Genomic DNA, 26,769 nt, shown 5'->3' with positions numbered 1-26,769 from the left:
CAAAAGTTTGGAGCAAGGACACAAGTTGGTTTTGTTCCCGTTTGTTTGCTGTCCAAATTAATAATAGGTTAAAGATGCCCTGCTGATTAGCCGTAACATCCCAGCGGTGTTATTTGTACTGTCACAGTTGAGGTCGGGGTCCTGGGGTGCTAAGGGAAGAAGACACCAACTCTGCCATGGAGATGGAGAAAGGGGAGGCTTCTGGTCTTAAGGAAAGAAGTGTCAGTGTTCAAGTGGCCTTAAAAAAATGGATTCACAGCTGGTGGTGTGGATTTCCCTGGCTGATGAGAGCGAGATGGCTGAAAAGCAAATATGGGGAAAATTGTGAGTGAATTAGAGGTCTGGAGTTAAAGAAGGAGGTGCGTAAATGCTAATGGTGTTTTTGAAACTAAGCAGAGGCATCCCCAGGCACCCCCTTTCCATCCAAGTGGACCAGGACAGACTTTGCTGGCCAGAGAGCAGCACTGGCTCTGCTTTGTGGGCATCGGGGCATGGGCTGGTGGATCTGGCTGCATGGCAAAGCGTTTGTCTCGCCCATCCCCAGGACCTGCGCTCTGCGTGCAGCTTAGAAAGTTCACATAAACTTATTCAACACTTCACACCAGTCCTTCTGCTTTCTGTCCCAGGTCCTTCCCTGCCAGACTCAGGGGTATCTGGGGTTCCCCTCTGCTCCCCAGCCTCTAGCTATCCAGCAGCATGCAAGGAATAGCACTCCACAATAAATCACTGCTGCCCAGTGGGGCCAAATGAGCTTTGCAAGCTTCAGAAAATATTGAAAGCTCTTTCTTGCTCAATGTCTATCTGCGTGTATATATTTACACATATCTATAAAATGGATGTGTGTGTGTATATATATAACATATCTATAAAAGAAGGTTGTCTAGAACCACAGCATGCAGCTTTTCTCTGTCAGCAGGCTTTCCACGAAGCTGGGCTTACACATGGGGACCAGATGTGACCATCCAAAAAGGTCTGTTCACTTCTATACCCACTCTTATTTTTCCATCCTACTTAAGTACAGCATGAGACATATGGGCCAACCATCCATCTGAGGTTAAGCGGAAACCAAGAGTGATCTCTTACAATGCCATAAATAGCTAAATAGCCGTTTTCAATAGTAAATAGGGATATGTGAATTAAGAACGAACTCTGAGCAGTTTAGGCATTCCAGTTTCTTGTTTTAATATCTTCATGTGGCTTTTTCCCCCCCTCCCTTCTTCGCTTCTCTTGGTGGGAGGTGACACGTTTAACAATGCTTCCCATGAGCAAGAGGCCCACTCTGGTTATCTAAAGCAGAATAAAAAAAATAAAAAAATAAAAAAAGGCTAGGACTCTTCAAAAGGAGCCTAGCAAAACTGGAGACCTCAGGCGCCTTGGGAACCATATATTCAGTTCTTTGAGGGGACCCTGAAAAATCCCATCCACACGCTATTGGCAGTCAGTGCAAGGGTTAGGGGACACATTGCCAGCTTAGAGCCTTTGTATGAACTTTCAAAGCTTTCATGAGCTGTCTCAGCCAGCCACCCTTCTTGACAGCAACAAAAGCTGTCCAGAAAGTCTAATTTCTGTCACATGGAATGAAATTTTCTGATGGTTTTCTATTTGCTTTTGTTCCAGAACAGGAAGAAAAGTTGAATTTTTTCCAGTGAGCGGAAGTTCTTGTGAAACATAGTCAGAAACACGGGGCGACCTCATCGAAGTGGACCATTGAGTTTCAGTCTAAATGCTAGGTAAAATGATATCAGAATGAACGGAAAGGGTAGAGTAACCAGCGTGAAAAAGATGAAATAAAGCTTTTGGTTTCAAACTTAAATGTTTCTGAGGTTTTGCTGTCCAACTCCTTCAAAATCAAAGCTTTCCCACAAGTCAAATTATTTTGGATGAATCAGGACTTACTGTTGAAAAGCTGCTCTGGGAATTTCAGTGGTCTGCCCAGAACACAGCCTGCTGTCACATCTGTGCTCATCTTTATAGCACACAGTTCATATCCACATGCAAAACTTGGGATCCAGCTTTGAGGTGGCCCTGCTTTGAGCAGGAGGTTGGGCTAGAGACCTCCCGAGGTCCCTTCTGACCTTGGTGATGCCCAAGGTCTTTGTCATGGAAAGTAGTAACCTTGCTAAGAGGTAATGGGGCAGGAAGAAGTGGGGAGGAAAGCAAAACAGAAGAAAAACAGAGGTACAGGAATGTGCTTTTCAAAGCCATTCCTAGAAGGGAAAAAACAGGAGGAATATTTGTATGTTTCCAGGCTGCAAATTTTAAATTTCTTCCCTACTTTTCTTCCAGAACATCCCCGAAGTAATCTCCTCCAGCCACTCTACAGACCTGATCTCAGTTCAGTGGTGGAGAAGGGAATTTCCTAGATGTGTGAAGCGTCTTTGGGAAGGTAACATCTCCCAACTGCAGGGAGCAGCCATGAATGGGGAAGGCACAGGAGAGCTGGCTACTTAAGCGATAAACAAGCAAGTGTCTTTAACTTTACCCACTTTGCTTTATAGACAGGGGAGAAAATGACAAGCAGAAATATAAAATCGTACAGCAGGAGCCATTGCACAAATCAAGAGAGAGGAGTGGTCCTGGTGGCTGAGGCTCAGCACCCTGTGGCAGGGGAAGCACTGACAGACCAAGAGGTTTAGTAAGGTAAGGAGCACTTTGTTTATCTGGTACTGATGTTCTCTGCAAACCTAGGAACTGCATGAAGTCACTTGGTAATTCTTGCTCGTGCTGCTAGCTGTACTGGTCTTCCTGGAACCTGGTCTGCTAAGGAAATTAGAGCCTACAGCCACCCCTGACCCGGTGGGACAGTGGTACAGGAGGGACAGAGTGACTAGTTCAGCCACTGCACCTGAACACCTGGTGTAGTTAGGCTAAGTAATTTTGGTACTAACACGGTGCGAGGTTGACGGCAGAAGTCCTGCTGCAGAGAGCTGCCCCCGAGCCCCGCAGTGGGCTCAATAAATAGGTTGGACATTTGGTGTTGTAATTCCAACAGTGCATGGTATTGGCTCAGCTCCGCTGTATTCAAAGTCAGTGGGAAGCGCTGACGGCGAGCCAGCATGGCTCTTACAATCCCTTTCTCTCACTAATTACTTCTGGCTGCCGTGGAAGCCCTGAGGACTTCAAAGGGATGACACTGGATTTGCACGAGGCTGTCTCTCTGGATCTTCCATCCCAGTTTCTCAGCCCATGGTGGTCCATAAGGCTTCAGAAGGGGACTCACTAAACAACTGCAGAAAACGTTAAAATATATTGTGCGTTCCCACAGATGCACATTCCCACACAGACAAAGGCAAGTTAAATGGAGAGAAATCAAAGTGCTAAATGAACAATTGAAATGCAGCTTTTTTTTTCTCTCTTTGGCTGTAAATGAAAAAGTATGCACACAAGATGGAGTTGGCTTCTCCAAAAGGTGAAATGGTTCTTAAATAAAACGTGCAGAAGTGAGTACTCTGCCCCACATCAAGAGCACCATGGGATGCTGCAGAGGTGGTCCAAGGCCCTGGACACCATCCTTCGGGGCAAGTCCAAGCTTGAGGCCTTGGTGCTTTAGACATTGTTCTTAACTAGCTGCACATCTTCCCTTATGCCAAACACTGCGTACACCCTTCTGGTTGTGTCTTAGGACCTTGTAGCCTTCCTACCTCTCTGTTAACACAAGTCCAGGGATAGACTGCTCCAAGGAGACTTGTTTCTTAAAATTATTAATGAGTCTCCAAGGAGCTTCATGCACCTCCCACCTAAGCAACTGCATCCCTGTCATTTTGCTACTCCATTCTCGGCGACCAGGTTTTGAAGCACAGCACTGATGCATCAACTTTGCTGCAGTAATTCTGCCTTGCCTTGGGTGGGCATGTGCTCTGCTTCTCTGTGAGGGAGCAGAGAAACGCTGAAGCAATCTGTAACATCCACAGCCATGCCAGGACACCACCAAATCAGTGCAGTCCTTCCCCCTCTCTCAGAGGCTGCATCAAAGAGGAGAAACTTTGGTCCAGGCTGAGCAGAAAAGGCATTTTTGGTCTCGGTGGAGGTTTGAAGGAGGTGCTTGTGCCAGGGACGGTGATGCCAGCTCAGGGGGACAGGGGAAAGTAGGTGGGGAAGTGATGGTCTCTGTGCCCTATGAAGGGGCAGCAGAACATGGCACTGAAACCACAGCAGTGAGTGTGTCTTTTCTCTTCTAGAGAGCACTGCCCACCTTCTCAGGCTCTTTTGGGAAAAGTGGTATAATAATAAGGGTTTCTGTAACAAAGGCTGTTGGAGCTATCTCCAGCACCACTGCATATCCAAAAAGAAAAGGAGAAATTGATTATTCCCCACCCACCCCACCCCCCCCCGAAACAATCAACCCACAGCTCTTCTGGGCAGTTTCCTGCAGGGGGGGAGCAAAGGGAGTGCGGGGCTATTTTTCCCCAGAACCTCCATCAGCCCTACTCCCAGGAGGCACCCCCCCTTGCCACAAGGAGATTCAGCCCTTGGGACACAGGGCTTTTTCCACCCAACAAGGGGGCCCCGAGCCCTGGAGGGTTTTCCAGTCACAACACTTAAAAAACACATCCCAGGGCTGGATTAACCCTGTCCAACGTGAAGATGAAATATAAGCAGTTTTCATAACACAGGGAAGTTTTATAACTAGTCAGTGAGCTGATGGGACAGCTCTGGACGGAGCAAATAAATAGAATCATCAGACAAACTTAAGTGATTTTGGCCAGGCTCTTCTCCTGGATGAAACCATGTTGGCTCCATTTGCTCCACTCCTGATTTTCACCCGTTTCAATGAGTGGAGAAACAGAGGTTTCCACTAAACCGTTAAGAAAGTGGTGATTTCAAAATAGCCAGGCAGATCTGACCATACTTATTTGAACGGGCTTTTAGTAACCTTCAGAGACTGGCAATTCGGGTGGTAAACCCACTTTATGATCTGTTATTACCTGTGCTCTGCTCAGAGGCAGCAAAACTCATTACAGGCGTAAATGGCTGGAGCGCTCCTGCATACCCGTGCAGGCAACCTTTAATGCTCTCCCTTTTCCGGCTTCTCAGCGATAAAAATTCATTACTGGTAAAAAACAAAAGCCACGTAGTTAGCTGCCGGCTTGCTTAGTGGTCAGGCTTCTGTGCTTGGGGTTTTATTTCGCTGCTGACGTCCCATGGATGACTGTAGAAAATGCACTTCGTTTTTAGGAAGTTGGCCAGTACGGTATGCTTTCTGTTTTTTATTTAACTGCACATTAAATGTTCCCCTTTGCCCCAAGTTTTATTAAGGAGAAATTAAAGAGAGCCTTGTTAAGCCGGAAACACGGAAGGAAAACAGTCCATCCTGCTGGGCCAAAGAAACAGCCTCAGGATCAACCCTACATTAGCCCAGTTCTCCAGACATGATATAATTATGAGCATCGCAGTCTGCAAAGGGCATGGGAACTGCAGACATTCCTCTTATAGAAAACTGGGGAGAAATGAAGGCTGAAAGGAACCTCAGAGTTCAGAAAAAATCACAGCTGGTGGATGTCGGTGCAAGCTGACCATGTTGGGTGGTGGAGATTCCTCAACAGCTCTGCACAACCTCTCCCTGCTATTACAGCATTTGCCCTAAAGTAGAAAATGTTTCATATCTCTAGCAAGCAGAAATTGCAAAGTCCACTGGTATCCCAGCCAGTTCTCTTGGTTGTGGGGAAATAAATAAAGTTCAAGAAACTGGTCTGTGGAGAAGGTGTTCAAGAAATGATGCACCAGAGGGTTTCCAATGAGCTCACAGGTCCATTGGCATGTGGAATCATGTCCTGAGTGGTGGGGCATGCTCACGTTCCCCACCACCTTTGCTTCCCTCATCTTTCCCAGTGCTTTGGCTCAACATTGTGCTACTGGTAAAGGGCCATATATTGCATTTGGGCTTGAAGGCACGTTCTAGTGCTCGTAACCCACCATCGCCTCCAGATGCTTCAAAAACATGTTTCTGGTTTTTGAACCATGTTCTGCCTGGGATGAAGCTATGCATTCTGGCTGGTGCTCTAGGAAAGTGCAGGAATCTGTTGCTTTTGGTGGTGTTTCTCCACACCCCACCTGTGCTGGAGTTTCTCGGTGGAAGGAAAAGGTGTGGATTAACTCGGTATTAACTAATACCGAGAGCACCATCTGGTGGGCTGCGGGGCTGGATAATGCAGGCAGTAGGAGCTGGGGATGGGCTTGGGGCTTGAAAGCAACCCAGAAGTGCATCTGGTCAGGGCTGTCAAATGGTTGTGGTCCACCTGATCTGGCTTCCCACAGCCACCAACTGGCAGCTTGAAGGAGATGGAAATAATCCCCATGGCGGTGATGAACAAATGACATTTCTTATTGCCTTTGGATGGATGGAGCTTGACATGCTCCTTGAAGAGTGGAGAAATCCCTAGCTGGGATGACTAAGTTCCTACCATAAATATCTATCATTTCTTCGAATATGGATAAAATCTTTAAATTGGTTATATTGTGGCAATGAGTTCCGCAGGTCTGTGATCTTTAAATTTATATATGAGTACATATATATAAATATATATCTGTTTTAAGTTGGCTGATATTCGATGTTACCATCTGCAGCTTTTGCTTCTCTGAGCTGAACTCCTATCCCCAGGCTCAGGCCATGTGATTTCCCTTAAAATATCCTCTGAGCAAAGGTGAAAGCCGTTTTAGCCCAGCCTCAGCTTTCTGCTTCCCTTGCCTGTGGGGTGCCTTGTTGGGTTGGCAGTCATGGCTGGGTGATGTTAGGTGGTTTGTTTTTTGTTTTTTTTGGTTTTTTGGTTATTTTTTTTTTTTTTTTTTTTTTTAGAAAATACACAAATATGTTTGCTATAGTCTGCTCTGCTCCTGCACCTGCAAGAAGTGAAGGAAATGTTGACAGAAGTCTGACTGGAGATGTGACTATAACCCACAAATTTGTTGCTTCTTAATGTGATGGCATTGCTGAGCATGTGCTGTGACTGTCTCTGGGGCTCTGCAGGACAAGTTGGTTGATGTTCTGTAACATACTTACAGTGAATTTTATTCTCGTTACTTATGTTTCTATACAGCCATCAGATACCTCATAGAATCATAATTAATGTGAATTATTTAATAATGAGGGTAGCTCATGGTATTTTATCCTCAGCATCGGCACTGGTTTTTGTTGTGATGAGATTAGATCAAACATATAGAGAAAAATTAGTACCAGGGGAGTTTGAGTTTGCAGCTGCAGCTCTCTGGGATGCTTTTCTGTTGGTTCTTGGTGCTGGTTGGTTCCCAGGGCTTGCTGCTTCATCGTCTGTTTGTCCTCCTCATTGCTTACCCTCCATACACTCTTCTTTCATCTGAGGCAGCAGATGAGGACCGGTTCCCACGTTTTCTCAGAAGGAAAAATCTCATAAGAAAACACATGAGATTTTCCTCTAAGTTTTCATGTTGTAGCAGGTGGAAACATGCAAACAATGTGGAAAAAAGGCCAGCTGGGTGGACCCAACTCTGTTGTCAAAGTGTCAAAAGGTAGTTAATAGAAACTCCTACTGTTGCTCTTTTTGAGTAAATGCTCCCAAAGGCTCTGCTGCCAATAGCAAACAAGTCCCACTCGAGAAACACTTGTTAGTGTGAGCCTTGGGCAGGTTTCCCAACCAGGAGGTAGATGTGGGCTTTCCCCTTAGGGCTGAGAGTCATGGGAAGCACTAAAAGTGCCTCGTGGAGATTTTCAAGTCTTTCCCCTCTTGCAAGTGAGAACTTGGTAGAGTTCCAACCACTTGCACAACACGCCCCTCCCTGGGTTTGCTTTTTCAAGTGTGAGCCAGTATGTAAACTTTTTCTTGGAGGTATGCCAAGGTCCTCCTTAGGACAGGGGCAAATCTCCTCCTTTTCCCCAAACCCATGCTGGTGTTCTTGGGCTGGCATCGCTGTCATTGTCATTCTGGCCTCAACAGCCATGCAAAAGCTCCATGTGCATAGAGCGCCAGCACCATATTTTCCCAGGATTATGACCCTGTTAAGGTGAACCACCCCTATGCAGCCCTGCTGCTGCAGGTGCTGCTCACCAGCAATCAGGTTTGCTTGCTGCAGCAGGGTGTTGACCCTGCTGTGTTTTGCAACAAATGGAAAGAATCAGAGTTGCGCCCCACACCAGTAATCTCGGCCACAACCCCTTATTTTCTTCCACGCCAACAGTTTGGTATCATCAGCGATGTACGTGGGAAAATGGATGCCTTGGCTAAACCCGCTGGCTGTTGATGCCAGCCTGTTGCAGTTGAAACGGGCATTGATTTCTGGTGGTGTGCCCATGCAGTGCTTCCCCAGCAGCTACTTCCCATCGTCACGGAGGAAACTAGGAGCGTGGGCACAGCACCGCTGTGCTGCAATTTAACAAACCAAAATAGTAAAAGTCCCTCATGCAGATGAGTTTTTCCTCATGACATTTCCCTTCCCCCTCATCTCCTGCCCTTTTCTGTGGGCTCTGAATTGCAGCACCTGCTTGCTTCAGCTGCTGTGACTAAAACTGGAAAATAAAATGATCAGTGAGGCTTGCTTTCTTCTCCCCAAACAATACCCAAAATCTCCCAAAACTGGCATGCTCTGTGCAAAAACCTCTGCATTAATAAGTGTGCCTTTGGACTCTAAGAAATATCTTTTGTGTGGGGTTCCCCCTGCATTTTAATAAGCCTGGCTTTTTACAAAGACGCCCCCGCAAAAAGAAAAGAGAGAAACAGACACATACACAAAGACAAATTTCATTAGGCTCTAATCTCCTTTCTGACAAATACACTCCTGCCGATCTCTAAGCCCTTTCAGGCCAGCAAGGCTTTTTTTTTTTTTTTTTTTTTTTTTTTTTAAATCTTGTTGTTGTTTTGTTCCCCACCAAAATAAAACTCGTCTCAGGAGGGGACCCTGGTGCAAAACACCGGGTACTAGAATTAAGCTCAGCAATGCTGAAATGGATAACACCACTTTTTTTCTTCTTAAAGGTGTGAAGTTGTTAATGAGGTGCCCCACACGGTAGAAACCCAGCAAATCCTTTGATTAAAACCAGTCCAAGTGGTAGAGGCTGAATTATTTGTACTTGGTCCCTTTGAGGGATGGTAGTGGCAGTGGTTGGGGGGAGACGAGAAAAAGATGAGAAATAACATATGCTGGGCAGTGGGGTTTGCTTAATTTGGCAGTGCAGCTTAAGATAATGTCAGGAAAAGGGAGGGGGTTGTTAAATGGCATCGGTACTTGATACTGTATAAATAAAGATGCTGGCAGGAGGATTTGCTTTGAATTGCAGCATTTTTGGCTGTGGGGGAACTTTTAGCAGAAGATCTCGTGTCTGTATTACGGCAGCAGGACTGTGCTGCTCTCTAGCAGGTCAGATTTTCTATTGGGATGGAGGGAGATCAGTGTGTTAATCCTCACATCTGTACATTTTCTTGAAGTGCTATCTCCTCCCTCGCTGCGGGGTGAGATGTACAGCAAGGGCTCAGTCGTATGCGGTGCCGTGATGGGGCTGACATGAATTCCCTCAGAAGATTTCTCCCGGTGGCACTCAGGGTCCCACCTTTGAGCTTGGATCCTCAGAGCTAAGGGTTTGGGGTTCTACTGTCATCTTCTATTTCAGTTGGGTCCCCAAATCCTGTGTTTTCCCAGGCTCTCAAGACTTTGGCTGTAAGGTGCCGTACCTATAGTCATGCCAAGGAGCAAAAGAGGGCTGAGCTTTCCCTTGCTCTCTGCTTCGCATCTACTCACCTGCACAATACAAGCTTTTTAACTCTGTTTTATTCCACTTTGATGACTGAAAATATGGCTCCATCATGTGCATATGGGAAGTGCAAAGAAGGGGTAAGCACGCTTGGATTACTGAGGTGCAGAACCAAGGCAAAACCAGCACAAAAATAGAGAAATTGCAACGGAAGGAGCAAAACACCCAATGCAAACTACCTAGCGCTGCATTGCAGGAGGAGTTGATGTGTTTGGCTGGTGGCCCAGCAGAGCATTCCTGGCATAGCTGCTCTGGTCCCGCGGGTATTTAGTTGCTTTGGGGTCCAGGCATATTGGCTGGCTGTGCCAGAGTCCCCGGCTTGCAGCACCAGGGCATGATAAGAAGCCAGGTTGTGGGTGTCTGAGCACTTTCGTGGGAGGCAAGATGCTGTGGCTTTGGGATATTGAAGGCTGACGAAGAGTCAGTACCCTGTCTTTAAAGAAATGCCACGCAGGCACCCCGGAACAGGCAGGGCACTGCCTGCCCTGTGGCAGCTGCCAGCCTGAGGCCATCCATGGGGATGGAGTGAGGGGAAAGAGCTAGCAATGACCGGCTGTCCAACGGGAGCAGCTAGGAAAGAAAAACATCTCCTATTTTTCTCGCGTTGGGCTGTTGAGGCTCAAACACACTTAGCAAGTTTCCTAGCCTGCCTGGAGCCGTGGCGGGTGCCGGCAGCTGCCTGCGCTCGTGTGTGTCGTCCCGTTCCCCCCCTGCTACATGTCAGGCTGACAAAAGCTTTTGCAGGGAGCAGCGAAGGGCACGCAGGCAGACGGCTGGCAGGCGGCAACTCATCCGGCTGCCGCAGCTCCGTCATCCCCGTGGGCTCTTGGGTGTAGCACCGCGATCCCCCTGGCTTGATCCCCAGCAGCTCAGCACCATGTAGTTAATGTGGTATGTAAAGGCTTTCCCATCAGCCCTCTCTGGAGCCCAGCCATCAAAACAAGCAGCCCCCCCGGCCAGGGGAGGACAGGAAACATTGCAACTTCAGCCCCCCCGGCAGGGCTGGCGTCTGTGGTCCCCAGGGTTTGACAGAAAATGGTCTTTGTGCCCTGCAAAAATGTTGTAATTGCAGACAGTCTGTCCAGCCCGCAAGGAATTCACGGTCTGAAAAATACCCTCTCCCACCCAAAACGTGAGGAAAGGCATGTCGAGGATGCATGCTCCAGCAGCTGCATTGGTGCCAAGGCTGCGCGCTGGTACGGCTCTGAAGAGCCTGAGTGATGCCAGGGATGGTAACAGGTTGCTTGAAAAGCCAGGCAGCTGGGATGGGTGCTCAGTGCCTTCACTGTGGAGGTTAAAGCACATCCACGGCCCCACAGGACCTTTCAGTAGAGCCAAAAGCTGTGCAGAGGCAGTTGCAGGTCACTCCTCACTCTGACAGTGTTGTTCTGATCAGAGAGCTGGGGGGCATAAAAACAACCGGCTTTTTTCAACATTTGAGAAAACAACCCTCATCGATTCACATGCTGAAAAGAAACCCCATGCACAGGGGGAGCAGATGGCCAGGCTCCCCACCAGCGCTGCTCTGCACTGCTGCTTTGCACTCCCTCCAGCCCCGATGAAAAGCTGCAACAAGGCTCTGACTCTGAGTTACTTTTAGAATTGATTTATTTACGATTTTTAAAAATAAAAATTTAAAACCCCAGCTAGGGCTGTGAGATTTCCCTTTTCTCAGGGGACAGGTTCAGAGCAGAAGCATGGGGTCCTGCTCCCGGTCCATGTCCAGAGGATGCTCCCGGCTGTTCAGCAGAAGGGGAACACAGCTGCAGCTCTGCGCTCTGCGAGGTCTTCCCAGAGGAAACTTCTTGACTACTCACACAGAGAAACATTAGGAAGAAGTCTGATAATTTCAAGTATTTGTGAGTGGGAACTTTTTTTGGGAGAGTTTCATCGGTGCAGTAAATATTTGGTCACCTAAGAGATTTCCTGCACATCATTTGTCTTCTGATTGAATGCTCTGGCTTCATTCCGTAGCTGTTAGTGCACGCAGCCAGTTTTCCCTTCTGGGTCAAAAAGGAGTAAAACCAGCCATGCAACTTAATCTTTCTGTGCCACTTTAGGGGTGGGCTTCTGTACAAATCAAATAAATCAGGGGATGCAGCAAGTGGGGAGGTCTTAAAATTTGCCACATTCGCCATAACAGTGACTCCTTCAAATGTGACAACTGACTGCTAGCAAAAATCTCGGCTGAAATCACTTAATCACTGCAAGCAGCTTAAAGCTTGAAGCCGGGGAAAAACCCCAAGCAAATAATCCTGTGGTCTTTGGGCAAACAGTCAGATACAAGACTTGCAGCAGCACTGTTGCGCTTGGAAGTGCATCTGGTTATTTTACCCAGTGTTATCATTTGGGCTAGTGAAAGCTGTACCCAGCTCTGTAAGCGCTCAGTGCTCAGCTATTCAGACTACTATAATGCTGCTTTAAATGTAGAAGGTAGCAAAGACTTCCAAGGAGATCATAGTGAATGCATTTGAAAAATTGCCTACTGCTTACAAAAACAAAAACTCCTCTTGATTCATCTTTAAAAAGAGGAGGAAAGCTGCTGGCTACCTTCTTCACCTCCCTGCAACCCAATAGCATGCTCTCCTTCATGCTATACAGGGAAACAGCAAGTCTGTAAAATGTGAATTAAACATCAGAGATATTTTGGGAGAAAAATCCCAACACCAAACATCTGTTCCTGGGTTTCCCGTGGCCAGAAGGGATAGGTCAAGCTTAGTTGGAGTCGAAGTGCCTTTTGCATCCTGGTCCTCCACGCGGCTCTGCACAAGCTCAGCTCTGAGCGGGCGGATAGCCTGTGCTCTTCAAACTAGACACACGCAGGAGCTCTGCCAGGATCCGTGCACAGGGTTTTGAGCTAAAGCAAATGATGGGTTCTGGACCAGACCTCAAAAAACTGAATAAGTAAGCTTCTGCTGCAATGGCTGCCTTTATATTTAAGGTGAAGACAACGTGCAGAAATGGCACATTACTGTGCACAACCGTTGCCATCATGAGAAAATAACTACCTGTCCTTACCCAGCTACCAGGCTCACTTTTAATGGAGCCTGTGTGGGGAGGTCAAAGGCTCCCCGTCAGAGAGATTATTACGGAATAAATCAGAGCAGCTCCAAGCAAGCAGCTTTTTTTCATTAGCCAGGGCACAGCAGAGAGATCAGGTATCAGGCGCTCCATCCTGGCTCATCCGCAAGGGAGGGTGGAGGAAGAGCACACCAAAACATGTATCTGCTCTGGAAAACTGTAGTGGACACAGTTAAAAAAAAATATAGATTTTTTTCAGCTAGATAGAATGGAATGATTTACTGAAAGTGGACATTGGATGTAGACTTCTCTCCCGTCTGCCCTGCCTGTAAAGTGATCTTTCACACGCTTGTCTTTGGGAAGGTTTTATGAGAGTACGTTGCAGCCTGGGCTTTGCTTGCAAGTCCTTTACTGCCGGGATGATCAGCTTCCCTTCCTCCCCAGGAGGTGTGGTGCAAGGAAGAGAAACAATAATTCCATGGTCCCTGGAGAAGCCAGGGCTGTGCTGTGCCTTGGTCCCTGCCCTGCAACATCACGGGCATTGGGACCCCCTTTTTGGGGGGGAGCGAGGGCAGGCTGGGGGCTCCTAGACAAAGTACCTCAAGTGGATAGATGCCTTTATCGTGGGGTGAATTATCCACTTTAAGGTCTCATCTGGGCTGTGATTCAGGAAAGAGTGATTTGCACTGTCTCTGCCTGGCTGATCGCTGGCAATACAACTTCTGCTGCAAGGATGCACGTTGCTTTAGGCAGGACCGAGGTGGTCTGGATGGAGCTGCAGAACCAGTCGCTGCTGCTGAGAGGTGCTGGTTTCCCTGGGAAATCTGAGGTTATGCTGTGGTCCTCGGGAAACTTAACCTAAATTGGAAAAGGAATAAACTGGAAGAACAATAAAAGCGAGGGAATGGAGCGAAGGGTAAACAGAGCAAGAATCATGCGTAATGTTTCCCTAAATCTGGGTCTGAAAGGCATCTAAATATAACAAATATTGAAAACTTTAATCCTGTCCAGTATAAACAACAACAAAGTGTTGGGTTTTTTTTTTCCCCTGCCTGGCAGAGAAATAGGAAAAAATTCCTTTCCAATCCCACAGGCAAATCGAGGACAGGATGAAACCCTGCCCCACGCTGTGGCATAGCCTTTCTTAACCTTTCAGGATGCTCGGGGCAGAGTCTGGACATGGCCCCATTGAGCCCAGCTTCCCAGTTCACACTGGTTGGGCTGGGAATATCTGAGCATCTGCAGACTGCTCTCGCCAGCACAGCCTTGAAGGAGCACAGAACCAAACCCACCCTATATCATTAGCAGACCCTTTTACGGCTGCAGCTCAAGCCAGAGTTTTCCCCTTAGTGAAGGAGCACAGGGCTGAGGAAATTTGCGGCAATAACATCTGGCTGCTCTGACCAGCTGTGAGATTTTTAACTGTGTGTGGTTGTCCAAGAGAGCTGGAAAGACCCTGTCCCAAACTGTGTCAGCTCAGAGTTGTAATAAGGGTGGGGTTTTTTTTTTTATTATCTTGAGGAGGGCAGTGGAGGTAGAGCAGATATCAGGAAGGGCAGCCAAAACCACGGAGAGGACAGAGCCCTTCCAGGATGGACTGGAAATGCTGGGGCTACTCAGGCTGGAGGTGGATGATGGAGATCTGCAAAATCGTAATGGCAGTGGGAAAAGCAAATCGGGGAATATTGCTTCCTCGGTGGATGCAGGCAGGAGCTGGAGCTGCTGGAGGCGTCTGAGGGGGAGGGCAGCAGTGCTCATGGATCACCCAAACAAGCATCTCCTATTGCTGTAGAAGACCGAGTGCTGGGCTAGGTGGGCCCTCGGGCTGTCAGGGGCTGTCAGGGTATTTCCCATATTGTTAAGTCCTCAAGCTTGAGATGGCATCTATCTTTTTGAATACTGAAGGTCAGAGATCTTTGCACTCGTTTTCCAAACCTTGCTGGTTCTTCTTGTTTTAAAAGCTCACCACGAACCCCTGCAATGTATTCATAGTGCCGTGCTGTGGCCAGTTAATCTCCCTGTATTGTATATGGAGGGACAGAGGTAGCGGCTTCCCCAGGCACTCATTCCCCTGAACAAAGCCCTTCTCTGCATATCTCCACTGAGCCAGCTCACTCATTTTAGTAGGTCATCGGCTGGCAAAATGCCTTCCAACCTTCGTAGAATATTTCAGGTTGGAAGGGACCATAAGGATCGCCAAGTCCAACTCCATTAAAGGAAAACAAACCTACCTTCTCTTTAACCTCAACCCTTTGTTCTAAAACCGTTTGGTTTTGTCTTAGCTCATCCTCTTCCTCATCCCACCACCCCTGAGGCATTGAGCTGAACTCTCTGCGCTGGGGCTGGGCTCTGTGACCCCAGTCGATGACTGGGTGTAGGTCCTCTTCACACTGCCGATGACTTTGGGTACTGATGGGTGACACGCTGCCCACCTGCAGAGGGTCCTGCTGGGCAGATCCCCGGGGCTGAGCCTGGCTGACTCGTGGTGAATGCAGAGGAGAGGGGCTGATTTGCAGGGTGGAATTCAGCGTACAGCTAACCCACAGCAAATGTTAAACTCCTCATGCTGTGTGGTTAATACAAACTCCCCTGACAGAGGCAGTGCTTAAAACTGTATCGGATTAGGTTGCAAAGACCAAGAGCTAATGCGATACAGCAGAAAAGTGGGGGTGCAGAAGGAGATCCTTAACTGGTAAAAATGGGGGTGGAGTAGTAAGAGTTTACACCCGAAATCTTTTTCTCCTCTCAGCTCAGAAGTTTTGGCTTTTGCAATAGCCTTCCTCCTCTAAGGCCAAGGGTATGCGAAAAAAGGAGATTCCAGCAGAAGCTGGTGACCAGCTGTGGACTCAGCTGGGTAAAGAAATCCCTCAAACACGAAAGCCGGAATTTGAGGGTCTTTTCGTGTCATCTATTTCTGATGTCCCAGAGCTGATGGTGGGAACGCTACCTTGATGTTTCCAGCATATCTGGAGGCAGGAAGAAAGTTTTTAGGAGCAGATGAATTGCTGCTGTAAAATACAGAATGTTGTGAATGAATCATGTTTACAGTAGTGCAGATGTTGGCGTGTTAATAACATTGGAAGAAACTTAGAATGCGTGCAAACTCCTCATTTTGGTAGATTTAATTCAGGCTTAGAATAAACTGCCAGGTAGAGATAAACAGCCAACAACCAAACATAAGCTGGTCTTCGCTGTGCTATGTAGAGTTAGGCTGCAGATTTGTCCCGCGGTGGGCTGCATCGCAGCAGGTTTGGTGCTTAAAATAGATGTGGCTTCTTGGTAGGAGAGAAATTCCCATCTGGAAGGGCAGAGTAAGTGGGTTTGTACCCCACAAATGCACATCGCCCTTAGGTTTGGGTTTGAAGGAGCTTATACTGTTGATGGTTAGAGGCAAGGGACTCGCTGTTGCATGGTTTTGGGGGGACAGGAGTGGTTGACGGGTGGTGAAGTGAGAGTTTTTCCAAATATGTGGCCAAGACACTGAAGATAAACAGTGTTAACAAAGCAGTGAATAAACAAAGGATGTCAATATGACCTGATTTCTATCAGTATTCACCAGTATTGAGTCAGTTCCCTGCCATGTGGCCATGGTTTCCTGTTTATACACCGCTTGCAGAGGAGATAGTCACAACAAAAACTGTACCAATCGGTGTCTGTAATTTTCTTATTTCTAGAGCTAAAACCAGCCCCCATTTCTGCAGACATGATGGAGTGGTGAAACTCTTGCTGCCTGCTGTGATCAAGCATGGGTGACTGGGCATCAGTTCTGATTCCCAGGTCCTGTAATCTAGCCACATCTTGTTAAAATCTGAAATAATTCAGTTAATTTAAATAGGGGAGAAAGTGTCATATGCTTGCAAGAAAAAAGACAAGAAATTAATTCTCTGTAATTTTTGTTGTTTCTTGTTTGACATCTGATGACAGGCGTCTCTGGAGTCAATCTTAGGAACATATGTACAAAGCTGTTTAAGGGAAAATTCTGCCTTATCATCTGTAATAATTTATACTCCCAAGGCTGCTTATCTTGTGCTGACTGGTGGGACCTCTGTGTGCAAGCTGAGCTTCTGTAATTAACCTTATTCCAGAAGATGGATACTTCTGGTACCTCCTTTGGTGCTCTTGATGGGAGAAACCTAGATCGATCAGTCATCGCTTCCCTCTCCAGCACGGCATGAGGGAATCTGCACAGGTCTTCAAATTTCCCTGCCAAAAGAAAGTGAAAACCTCATGCAGTTTTGACAGAGGATACTTGAAAGAAAGAAAGAAGAGAGTCTTTGTGGGATTATGGTAATGCAAGGTCTCTCAGAAACACCCAGCCCCAGTCTACACTACCCATGCCAGGCTTGATAGGACTTGTGGGGATGACTGTGAAGGGTTGATGTTACTTTTAAGGCATTATCCCACAGAAACATCTGCTCTGGGTCTGGTAGTTGCTCTGTATTTACTAACCCTCGGTGGAGCCCTCATTGCATGAACCTGTGCAGACCTCACAGCATGACCACCATGGGCTGGAACTGTTTAGTGCTGAGAGACGTAATGGGACATGTGGAGTTAGATGCTCCCCAGGCTCCTCCCAGCTCTGCAGCTGATCCGTCTCCTCCATCTGCTCACGAGCTGTTGTGCAGTCCCTCCCAGTCACACCTTCCCAGGGCAGGAATCACCAGAAGAGAGTTATGTGCTTACAGCTCCTCTTTTTGGCTTCTGCTGTCTGGAAACTGAATGACATAGGTGAAGAACCAAAGATGTTACAGAAAGGGAGTGATCACAGAGCTTGCTTTTTCAAAAAATAAGAGATTGTCATATGGGTCCCTTTCTTGGAGATCAGAACTGCCACAAAGTTTGGCAAAGCTTTCATTGGAGCAACGAAGGGCAAAATAAGGAAAGATGAATCTATTTTACTTTTAAAAAAAATAAAAAATTGAGTTACTTGGTGAGGTCTGCAGTAATTTTTATTTTTTTTTTTACATTGTCCAAGTTTTGTTTACCTTTGTGTCAATCTTGTGAGGATTTTGACTCTATTTTAGTGGCATATGAAGAATTTCCTGTTTGTTTGTATTTTAAGGAACTTGATGAGTATTTCCATATAAAGAAGCAGGTCTGAAAGAGAGGGTTTGTCTCAGGGAGGAGAACATTTTCCATTTTCCAGGATACCCTGAGACGATGCTACATACTCAGCCACAGAGATGCTGGCTTGCAGAAGCACTGGTGGCCAGATATGGAGGCAGGCTAAGTGATGCTCTCTTTCTGCTGAAGCATCCATGCTGCTGTTCATCTGCACACAGAAAGTCAAACCTGATCCTTGCCAAGTGGCTTTAATACGATATCATCAATCCATACCGCAAACAATTAGCATTGTGGCAGTGCGAGGCACAGCTTTGACAGGGTCATTTATGAAAGTCTAAATACAGGGAGAGGAAAGCAGCAAAACTGTCAAGCCACCCCATTTCCTCTTTGTTCCACAACAAGAGCCAAGGTTATGGCTTGAACAATGGATTAACTAAAAAATTACAGGCACAGAAAACCCTGGAAAAATGAGGGAGGAAGAAGTTTCACTCCCACCTTAAGAACATCTGATGTGGGGCTGCTGGGCGAGGCAGAGGATAGGCAGAAGCCACCTTCACCAAGGAAGGCTTTAAAAAATTGAGGAGTTCTTGTTGGAAGGTTCAAGGAGAGAAAAGAAGAGCCAGAAGAATGCTCATCCTCCACCTTGGTGGCTTTAGGAGTCACCCGGTCCGTGCAGCCAGTAGGTCAGACCAAGTTCAGCAGTTAATGCCTGAACTCTCCCCAAAGTGACTCCTTGCTCTTGCATATGCGTTGGCTTACGATAATCATTTCAGTTTGTTTTTATACACCATAATTACTTTGCTCTGCGGAAACACGCCTGAAACAACTGCAAAAATGCTGGAGTTAAGGCATTTCTGGAGTGGGGGTTTCCGAATCACCTCGATAATCCCTGAATCCCAAGAGATGCACTTAGTTTTTGAGGCTCACTCTGCTTTTGGCCCCAGGTGAGGATAACACTCAAATCCATCCCTGCTCCTCGCCTCTCAGCCAGCGTTGCTGCTGCATTTCACCTCGCTGAGACCAGATGCAGTGGGGAGGACAAGTCAAAAAGCCAGAGCACCGCTATGAGTTAAGCTGGGGCTCAGCATCCTTGCAGCCGCACGGTTGAATTCCAAAGATCCCTTTTCTTTCTTCGGCGTATGCTGTGTTAATTTGTCAAGTTTTATCTATTTCTGCTACCCTAGCAGCTGCAGCGTGTGTAAAATACTCCTGGCTCCACCAGCCTTGGGCTGGAAAAGCAACAAAAGCCGAGGCCTTCAGCCTTTTTCATGTAAATGGTTTTTTCGGGGTGTAATTGTCTCGCAAACCCAACTGAAGGCACTTAAATTGGTTTAAAGGTTTGCAGTTACATGATTTTGACAGCTCCAGCCATACCCAGCTTGTTCTGGTATTCGTGGGCTCGTCACATGGATTTTTACTGTCAAACGGAGCTTTTTTTTCTATCGCCTAACATCAGTTAATAGGCACTTAAGATGAAGTAATTTCCTTTTTATTTTCTTACTCGGTCTCTGCTGATCAATGTGGGATGAGATCACCTGAATTTTATTTGAGGGGTCAAAGGAAAAATTGGCAACATCTACCTAGGGCTTTCCCGCTCCCCACACCACCACCAAACCCCCCCTCCCCTTCTCTTTGAACAGGGTGGGATTTCTGCAGAACAATTAACATTCATTTGCTAAGTGGTTTTGCAAGCATATTTACAAGAAATGCAAAACTCCCAGGACTATGGTGGCTTTGTTTTCTACCCTTCACCTAACTTTAGCCCCTCTATTCTGCAGTTTTTATGTACGTGCCTAAGTCTCAGCTCATGCCAAGGCAACTGAGAGATTGCATGCCTAAAGCGGAACGTATCTGCAAACCTCCCTAAGGTGGAAGTGCTAAGATAAAAGAGATCTTAAGCTTTTTGAAAATGCTGATGTATCACAGCTTAAAAGTAGAGGCTGTTTAGACCTCTCAAGGTGTTGTGCAAGGGAATTTCAGTTGGAGGTGAGGAGCTTGAGAATACCACTGCCCCAGCGGATAAAGTGGGTCTCTGATGTTAGCCTTCCACTAAGATAACCCAAGGAAGCTGACGCCTCCAGGACTGTATTGTTTCACATCAACCCGTCTGCTGGCAGACCAAAGGCGATAGCAGGGGTGTTGATTTATGAAGTGGTGGCTGAGTTCCCAACCAGAAGCAGCAGAGATGTTTCGTGTGTGAAATATGATGGCTCGGAGGCGTGCGGTCTGCCTTGAGTCCAGATGCGTGTTGAGTTTCTCCAGCCCGGTGAAAGTCACTCACTGATTTGGGAACATCAAAAAAAAAAAAAAAAAAAAGCCTCTTCCCAGCTGCCTGTTTTTCATGTAACTCGTAGGCACAGAGTGACAACAAGATCTCTTTCTTTCTGTTGGGTTTTGCATGAAGTTGGCCAATACATTCAGTAATGATTAAGGGAGCACAGGCAAATACACGTATGCTCTCCCTAGGAAATGAATAAAAATGGAATTACTCCTTCCCAACCAATTCATGGACTTCAAAGAAGAAACCCAGCTGAGGGTTGTGGCTGTGGAAAAGATTGACAAGGGATGGTGAGAAGGGATAAATTTAGCAGGATGGGACAAGCCAACCTGAAGACCCCCTCCCACATCATGAATATAGCCCCTTGAGAGCATTCACTGGGAGAGTCTCCACTTAATTACAGCCTAATTGCTGCTCTGGGTGCAGTTCTCATGCCTTTTGAAGATGTCTTGAGACTGGCCAGTGGAAAACTGCTCTAAAACATGGTTTTTTTAAGATATCAGGCCAAGTTAAAGGAAATGTGCCAAGGAGTCATGGGTAGGATTGGAGCCTATCAAGATGCAGAGATGAGAAAACGTATTATCTTGCTCCCTCAAGTGGGAATAATTAACTGCATTTGAACACGGGTATTGTGAGTCCTGGAAATAGTCACAGGGACAGAAGTAGCAGAAGCAAACTCAGGTATAATTTAACGCTTCTTCTCCTTTTATCCATCATACTTCAGAGCAAAGGGATTTCCGCTGCAGGAGTAACCAAGTCAGAGGTGTAATACTGGGGTGGTTTAGGAATGACCTTTCATAATATTAAAAAAAAATATGTTTGAAAATTAAATATCAGAAGAATTATGATGCAGAAATTAGAATTTAATGCAGAGTTTTAAACCTGATAGAAATAAAGAACTCATCCAAAGGACCTGGAAGAAATGATAGCTAATAAGAATTATGGTGGATAACTGCTTTAGTAAATCAGCGTGTTCAAGGAGAACACACAGGAGGTGGGCAAAAGCTTCTTTAGTCTGTAGCTGACCACCTAGCGTGTGGAGAAAGAGATCCAAAGGGGAGGAATGGTCAGGGCTGCCCAAGGTCAGGGGCAAGAGGATCCTACCATGACCACCCAAAGCACCACGTGGCCCCGACCAGGGCTGAGGATACTGCAGGTGCCACCCGCGAGGCAGCGGCTTGGGCTCCAGAGTTGGTGCATTAATAAAATCACCCTTGTTCAAGGTTACGGCATGAGTTGATTGCTTCTGATTAGGGATTTGTATTCAGTTGTGACATCCTGCAATTTTTATTACCTTTATGGTAATAATTGCAAATAATAAAATGACAAACTATTGTAATTAAACTTTAATTAATTACAAATCCATTACTTTTAAGTTTATTCATGGTAAGGACAATGATACTGAAAACAATTCATTAAAGCACTTGATATGTAAATTGTGAAGTAAAGCATTAATATCAGGCAGCTCATGTATTCACTTTCTGCATAGCAGTAGAGGATTTGTTTAAGGAAAGACAGCTCCCCTGGCTGATTTTAAGTGCTTGCTTTAGGGAGCAGAGAAATAACCGGATACTCACGAGCTGAAATTATTCCCAAAGTCAGGGTCTGCATCCTCTAAAGCAAAACGCTAAGCAAGCAGAAAAGATATCCCTGCCCAGGCTTGCTACTGTGCATGGCTAATCACTTTAACAGCCGCAGGGAGACGTGGCGATGCTCTAGTGAGGTGGGATGGAGGGCAGTTCTCTCAGTCTGCATGCTTCAGTCCCAACGGGTAACCCTACGTAGGCAGTGCTCAGGGAGAGGGTCAGCATTGCTCTTGTAACACCAGGCAAGCAAAGCACCCTTTGCTTCAGCTATAAACACCTCCCCACCTCCCCCCAAACCACTACATTTTTATCCTACAGAACTGGTGCTTTTCTGGCAGGGCAGCAAACCTTTTATCCTGGCACTCTAAACTGAAATAATCTCATTTGTGATGGTCTATTTGTCTTCAGCTTTTGCTGACTTAATTCAGTGTAACAAGCTGAGCTGGACTCTGCTTCCCCCAGATAAGCTGAGCACAGACCGCTGTGTGTCACCACAGTAAGTGGTCCGTGTCAGGTACAGGATGCTAATGGTATGATGCAAGTCCGTATCATACTATTCACATTCAGAAAGTCTCGTCCTTGGCCCTAAAGGAGTATCTTCTGCAGCAGAAGTGCCCTGTGTACCATCTCCACTGTGGCTCCTTCTCCCCAGGCAGCAGAGACGAGTCATTGCTGCTGGGTCAGGCCATGTGCTGCAGGTAAATGGCACATGGGTATTTTATTTGCCTCCTCTACTCCGTGGGAATGGGCTGCAGTCTTCACACAGAAAAGCAAAAGGATTGAGAAATGCACAGCAAAATGCTCAGGGATGCTTAGCCCTGGAAGGCGCAGGCTGCACGATACAAAGAGTGCTGGAGGGATGCTTTGCTGCTGAGCGCAGCCTTCCTCGGAAAAGCTGGTTCGGCACCATCTCTCACAGTTAGCAGCTTTGTCCACCTCCTTCCAACAGCCTGCGGCACACTGGCCTGGTGGAGGTCACTGTAAAGCTCTTTTCTTTCCTCTATTGCTATTTTCAGGTGGAGGCATCAGCACCATGCTGGGAAGCACAAGATAATATTAGAATTCTGCTAAAGGGGTCTGGCATTTTACAGCAGCACCCTCTGTGCTCCTAGTTGTCTGCAGCCCATGTGTAATTCTATCGAACTTTTGCAAGCTAGTGGAAGAAGAAGCTTTTCTGTCAAGGGGGAAGGCAGGAATAAAGGGGAGACGTGATCAGACAGAAAGGCACCTCCAGCTCGGACAAGGAGAGCCTAAAGCAGGGAGGCACACCCAAGGTTAATAACATGTTGCTCCACCAGCTTCTATCTAATCTTGGAAAACGTCCTCTGCTGCAAAGAAAAATGGGAAAGTGATTATGTGACTTGAAATAAGGTCCTGCTCTACTGTCTAGACAGCTTTAAAAAACATCAAGCTAGGGTGTTCCTATTTATGAAAAATGCAGCTGTACTTCTGCCTTCCTCGAGCGAGAGAAGAAAGTGGTGCACTTGAGGTCATTTGGCTGCAGTGCGCTTGCTGAGCCTGTCCATGGGAATTTATTCCTCTCTCTTTCTTTATTTGTTTTATTCCTTGTGCTGCACAGCTTGTGCTTCCAACCTGCCATCTCCAGCCCTCTCGGCCGCTGAGCTCGGTCCTCAGAGAGGCAGAGGGGGAGGCTGCCTGCACCCCGCTGCCAGCCCAGTGGGGCTGCCTGCACGGGGACAACCTGTCAGACCAGCGTCCCTGCGAGGGTCCACAAGCCAGGGTGGCTGCTGGGTGCTAACTCAGGCTTTTTTCTTGTTGTACTATTGCAGTAGGGATGGCTGCCCAGAGCAAAATTGAAGGCAGCCTCCAGGTCCTTAATAGAGTCTCTTACAGACTCTCTCTTAAATTGGAAGGATTTCATTTGCCCTAAATGCAACCTCGGCAATTCCCTTCTGCTTTTTTTTTTTTTTTTTTCCTTTTTTTCCCCTAGTAAATTATGTGCATAGGGTTTGACCTTTTCTTTTTCTGATGGGATCTAGGCAGGTGGAATCTGATGCCCAAATTGGCTGGGCAGGATTTTCAGCAGTGCCCAGCACCAGCAGGAGGCCTGCTGCTCAGCATCCTCTGTTAATGGGACTCAGCACCACATCACTGCTAAGGCTCAACCTTGGACGGTCTGAAAAAAAACTCTATTGATCATGGGGCTGTGTCCTACAAAAGGGGGAAATGGGTCAGCAGATATGTTAATCCCAGCTTGATCTAAAGTCTTCGGGACAGGTGGCAACCTTCATTTAATGGAACAATGAGATCATTAGGAATTTGTAATGAACTGTACCCGCAGCCATGAAAGTAGGTCACCCTTACCCCAGGAACACTTCAAAATGAGTCTGTCCCCATTCATGTGCAGCAGCAGAGATGGCCGGGGGCAGACTGACAGCTCTATCTTGGGATTTGCTAACCAGACAATTTTAGGAACAAAACGGGGCAAATGCTAGAGCTGTAAAATGAGTTATAAGATGACTTAAAAAGTGGGCTGATTCAGTTTTAGGCGTCAAGTCTCACTGGTCACAGGCTGTAGCCCTGCTTCCCTGGAGGGTGGCCAGTTTGGGAAGAGCCAGAGTCCCAGGTCAGGGACGGTAATCACCCAGGAAGAAAAGGGAAGAGATCCTTCCTTGGTCCCCAGGGGAAGCTTCATTCACCTCTGGGCATCATGTAGGTAACCCTATTTCCATGCCCCGAGAGCCTCCCAAAAGGTGCCTCCTCCCTGCAGCACACTTCAGCTAGAGGTGATGCCTTCACTGGTGAGCTTGAGGCTTTTGGATACTTTCTCCGCTGCCTTCAGGGCTGAAGTTTGGATGCTTCTGGGATTGATGTGGTACTGCTCCCATGTCAGGACACCTGAGTAGCTAGCTGAGACCCAAAGAAAAGAAGAAATGACCCCTTGACCCTTCTGTTATGACGTCCAGCCCATTCCCAACACAGAACTGGCTGGTAACTGACAGTTACAAACAATGGAGGTCTCCTGTGCCCAGGACTTCAGCCCTGCCCAAGGTCACGAGACTTGCAAGTCAAATATGCTGCATGTCAGTAAACCATCTATGAACTTTTCCCTTCTCTTACTGACACTTGTGGATGTAAAACCAAGTGCTTGTGATAGGACTACCAATCTAAAAAGCTTCTTTTCTTCCCTCCACCTTCTTTTGCCCCCAGATCTTGACATTCCTACAGTCCTATGTAACTCATTAACCACCAAGCAAGCAGCCTGCTGCCCTGCAGGAGAACAGGCAGGCTGGGGTACGGGGAGGAGAGAAGTTTGCTCAGCTAGCAGAAGTCCCAAGGCTGAAGGTAGGAAAGGTTAAGAAAATATTTTGCTAAAGATGCAATAAGCAGTAGTGGGGTTTGGAGGGTTATTTCATTTTTTTTTTTTTTTTTAAGAAAGGTATTTAAAGCAAGCATTTTACAAATATTTATACACAAGAAACTGTGCTAGAATAATATTTTGAGGCTGGTTTGAGCTCCTCCAGGAAATTGAGGTGGTGCACAGACACCACATGGACCTTGTGTGTTGCTACCAAGGATCCTTATCTTGCACCAAGTTTCCAGGAACAGGGTTCAGCTGTTGCCCATATTAACTACAGCTTTTGCCATTGCACCACCATGGCTGTGTGATGCCAGGTGGTGGTGGGTGCTTGAGTCACCAGCCTCTCCCAGCGCTGCTTAATGTGCCCTGGGCACCCAGTGGGCTGCTCGCCCCACCCACCCCACCAGTGCTTCCCAGCACAGACCTTTAGGCTGGGCTCTGTGCAATGTGCTGGGACACCCTGAAAATGCAACAAAGCTCCCTCTTTTCGTGCACTGCCAGCTCACACCAAAGCCGCAGAGCAGAGCAGGGAGGGGAGTTGGCAAGCACCTGTGTTAGTAAGCATTGCTTCCATGGGAGAGGGGAGCTAACGATCCTCACACTCCCCCTAATTAAGGAAAGAGCAGCCCATTTCCCTTCCTAATTGTTTTTTCAGATTCACCGTTTCCACTCCAGCTTGTCTGCACCTGAGATGTTAGTCCCATAAATTTAGCAGAAGGCCCTGTAGTCTTGACTCACAGCCCCATAAGAGGCTATTTAAAACCCAGACCCTACCACTGAGACTGTCATCACTCCCTGTGAGCACATCAGAGGACCAGGCGTGCCATCTCCTTTTGTCCTCCTTTGCTGGGAAATGCTCTACAAACCCTCCCTTCCCTCTGCAGCTGGAGGTGGCTGTCCATGTCCTTTCCTTCTGGACACAGGTGTCCATAGTCTTTACAATGCACAGAGCTTCAGCAGTCAGGAGGGGAGGGCTCCTTCACCTCCCCTCCTGGTTTTCTATTTTCACTTACATTTTCCATGCCTCTTCTGCACACAGCTCCAGGCTTCCTTTCCATACATGCTCCAGCGCTGTCTGAGTTGCTTCACAAGGACTTTCTGCTCATGCTCTGCCAGACAGTCTGGAGACAGTTTGCTGGAGGAGTGGGAAAGAAACCAGGAAACACTTCAGGTCATCTCCTTCCTCTGCCACCTCCCTGCAAAAAGCTAGAGGATGACCTTGCGGAGAACTGCAAAGATCTGTGGTCCTGGTGGAGCTTGATGAGAAGGTAAGCAGAGGGGTTGAACCAGTCCACTGGTGGCCCACTCAGCACAGTGAGCCAGGGTCCCCCATCTCAAGCATCTGGCTTTGGAGGCAAAAGGGGCACTAGCTGGGGAAATGTTTGGGGGAGACACATAGGGATGAAAAGGAAAATAAGTTTGGGAATTCTTGAAGAGAAAGGGATGTGATTCCCCTTGTTAGAATGGCAGATTTCTTTGTATTATTTGGGAAAAGGCAGCCTCCTGAATCAGTACCCAGTACAGCCGTGGTTCCTTCATGGCTGAGGTAGTTTTGGGGAAGACTGGAGAAGCTCCTGTGTGTGTGTCCTTGGCTGTGACCAACGCAGGAAGACTGCCCTGTGATAATGCAAGTCCATGGCCCCAGCCCTTCCTCTCCACTCTTAAAGTTTTGAGGACTTACATAAAATATAATAACCCTCTTGCTATGTAATGCAAACATTACACCATGCCAGGCAGCTGATAAGAAATATGAGGAAACTTGACATAGCTTTAAAGAGTGTGC

At 47.1% G+C, this 26,769-nt stretch overlaps 1 long non-coding RNA gene across 2 annotated transcripts; it reads left to right on the top strand.

Annotated features, from left to right (window-relative positions):
• Positions 1 to 1,610: 1,610 nt before the first annotated feature.
• LOC121092729 lies at positions 1,611 to 26,769 on the top strand. Of its 2 annotated transcripts, XR_005829361.1 has the most exons (5): positions 1,611 to 1,730; positions 2,287 to 2,386; positions 2,499 to 2,640; positions 24,836 to 24,970; positions 26,026 to 26,769. It is a non-coding gene; the product is annotated as an uncharacterized LOC121092729 (long non-coding RNA). The 2 variants fall into 2 exon arrangements; XR_005829362.1 differs by lacking the exon at positions 24,836 to 24,970.

Source organism: Falco naumanni, chromosome 8 (genome assembly GCF_017639655.2).
Source record: "Falco naumanni isolate bFalNau1 chromosome 8, bFalNau1.pat, whole genome shotgun sequence".
Lineage (NCBI taxonomy): Eukaryota > Metazoa > Chordata > Aves > Falconiformes > Falconidae > Falco > Falco naumanni.
The sequence above is the reverse complement of the archived record's forward strand: the minus strand, read 5'-3'. Positions and strand labels throughout refer to the sequence as shown.